Consider the following 2,714-nt stretch of genomic DNA (forward strand, 5'->3'; position numbering starts at 1 on the left):
AAAATATAATTTTTTAATTATAAGAAATTGAAACTTAAATTTTTTTTAAAAAAATCATAAAATTTTAAAAATATGTTTTGTTTTTGAAATTTTAGGTTTTTATAAACTTTTATAATTTTATAAAAATAATTAAAAATTTTATGGATTTTTTTTTTAAAATTTTAGGGATTTCTTTGCATTTTTATGAAATTTTTGATATTTTTAATGAATTCTGATTTTTTAATTAAAAATAACATAAAATTATTAAAAATTTTAAAAACCCTAAAATTTAAAAATAAAAACATGTTTTTTTAAATATGAATTTTTTTAAAAAAAATTTGAAGCATACTTATAATTTTAATTTTTTATAATTTAATATATATTAAGATTTTTTTTATAATTTTCTAAGCTTTAATGTTTTTGGGTTTTTTTGAAATTTTTATGATTTGGTTTGGGAATTTTAATAATTTTTTTAGTTTTTTAATATTTTTAAAATTTTTAAGTGAATTTGAAATTTGTTTTAATTTTTTAACAGAAATTTGTTTTAACCGGATTACAAAATTAAAGTACAGGGACCAAACTGATAAGATAAGTAGAGTACAAGGGCCAAACTGATGAAAATAGTATAGGTACCAAAATGATAATTTATCTCTAATATAGGGGCCAAAAGAAGTATTAAACCTACAAAAAAAGAAAATTAAAGTAGAGAGAGTAAGTTCATCATGGCTGGGCGCGGCCTATACCTCGCAACCAAGGGCTGAGCTTTGGGCATGTTGAGCCCATTTCCTTCACTCATATCCACCATTTCCTCACCCATTCTCTCCCACTCAAAGCATTGAATCAAACATCCCACTGTCAATGGAATCAATCCCATCGCCAAACTCTCCCTGGACACCCCCTTCTGCCTGTCCCGAACGGCAAAAATGTGAACCCATTCTTAACAAGTCCAGGTCCAAGGAACCTATCGGGCTTAAATTCAGTGGGATTCTCCCATAATACAGGGTCATTGTGCATCGCCCAAATGTTCACCAACAACATCGCGCCACGAGGGATTGAGAAACCTCCCACCATGCACTCCTCGGATGACTCGTGTGGTACTAGAAGTGGGCCAGGTGGGCACATCCTAAATGTCTCACTTATGACGGCATGGAGGTATGCAAGTCTCTCGTAATCTGATTCGTGGATAAGCCTGCTTTCTCCCACTTCCATGTCGATTTCTTCTCGGGCCTTTTCAAGAGTTTTTGGGTTGTTTAGCAAAAGCGATAGACCCCATTCCATGGTCGCTGCAGAAGTATCAGTCCCTGCTGATAACAATACCTAAAAGGAGAGAGTTGACTTACTTGCATAAGAAAAGCATGGTATGATTTCAATGGATAGAGAAAGTCTACTCTAAAGGGAGAGAGGTTACTTGCATAAAGCCTCTGATGGCATCATCTGTGTAATATTCAGGATCAGTTTCTTGAGCCGATAAAAGAACATCAACTATTGTCTTGCTGTTTTGCTCATAACATGAATTACTGGAGGTTAGTTTTCGGCGTTCATCAATCAAGTTTTGCATGAATTCGTCTCTCTTCCTCTGTAATATTTCAAGCTTCTTCTCAATTTTATTTAATCCAACCCATTTCAACATGGGCACAAAATCTACAATGCTTGTGGCTCCGCTCACTTGAAAGGACTCTCTCACAATTTCTTTGAACTTTTTCTCTTCTTCCAATTCATCCTCTCCATCCCTACAATACCTCTTCCCAGCAATCATCCTCATCATTACATTAAGAGTCAACTCGAAGAACATCGATTTCATCTCCACGACCTGAAACTCACCACTCCCTTTTGAAGTACTCCTAAAAAGCCTAAAAACCAAAGATTTAACTTCATCCATGCGTATCCCGAGATACTTTTGAACACGATTCGATGACAAGAGTTGGAGAGACGCCACACGCCTCAAGTTCCTCCAGTGATCGCCATATGGGGCCCAAACAAGTGTAGTATAATCATAACCAAGGTGTTTACCGGCAAGCAGACGAGGCCGGTTTGCGAATACAGTGTCGTTTTTGGACAAACATTCTTCTGTAGCAGACGGAGAAGACACGACAAGGACCGGACGGGATCCAAAACGAAGGAATAGTATTGGACCATGTTGCTTGGAAAGCTTGGCAAGGGTTCGATGGAGGGGCTTCTTTATGAGATGGAGATGGCCTATGATGGGAAGGGAAAGTGCAGGGGATGGTGGGAGTCCTCTGTTTTGGAACAACCTTTGGGTAAGAAAGTAGAAGATGAGGAAGAAGAGAAGGTAGTTGAAGATCCAGACTTCCATGGATGGCTAAAACGGGAGACGGAGAAAGGAGGCTACAACTATCGTTTATATAAAAAATACAAATTGCCAAGTGATGAATATGATGCCGTGCCGGTTGTATTGGAATTTTTGTCGGGGGTACAGATACAAAACACGACAACGAAACTCTTCGTTATATGAATCCATTGGTTCTAAATGTTTTAATTTAATCCGTCCAACAAAAGTCTACCTCCCATAATTTTGTTTTCCTGCTTAGTCATGATTCCCAACAAGCGGTCCGGAGGAAACATGCAAGCAAATGACTTGTAAATGCAATAATTTTATTTTATTTTTTCAAAATTAAAAACGTAATCAAACATAACATATTGATGGCAGATGACGGAGAAGTGGAGGAAATGATATTTTGACGTTGTGTGAAATTTGCAAAGGAGGAATTGTGACA

General features: G+C 36.3%; 1 pseudogene; it reads right to left on the reverse strand.

Moving 5' to 3' along the window:
* Positions 1 to 591: 591 nt before the first annotated feature.
* Positions 592 to 2,714, reverse strand: LOC107951032 (cytochrome P450 81Q32-like; annotated as a pseudogene).

The sequence above is a fragment of the Gossypium hirsutum genome, chromosome A02, assembly GCF_007990345.1.
Source record: "Gossypium hirsutum isolate 1008001.06 chromosome A02, Gossypium_hirsutum_v2.1, whole genome shotgun sequence".
Classification (NCBI taxonomy): Eukaryota; Viridiplantae; Streptophyta; class Magnoliopsida; order Malvales; family Malvaceae; genus Gossypium; species Gossypium hirsutum.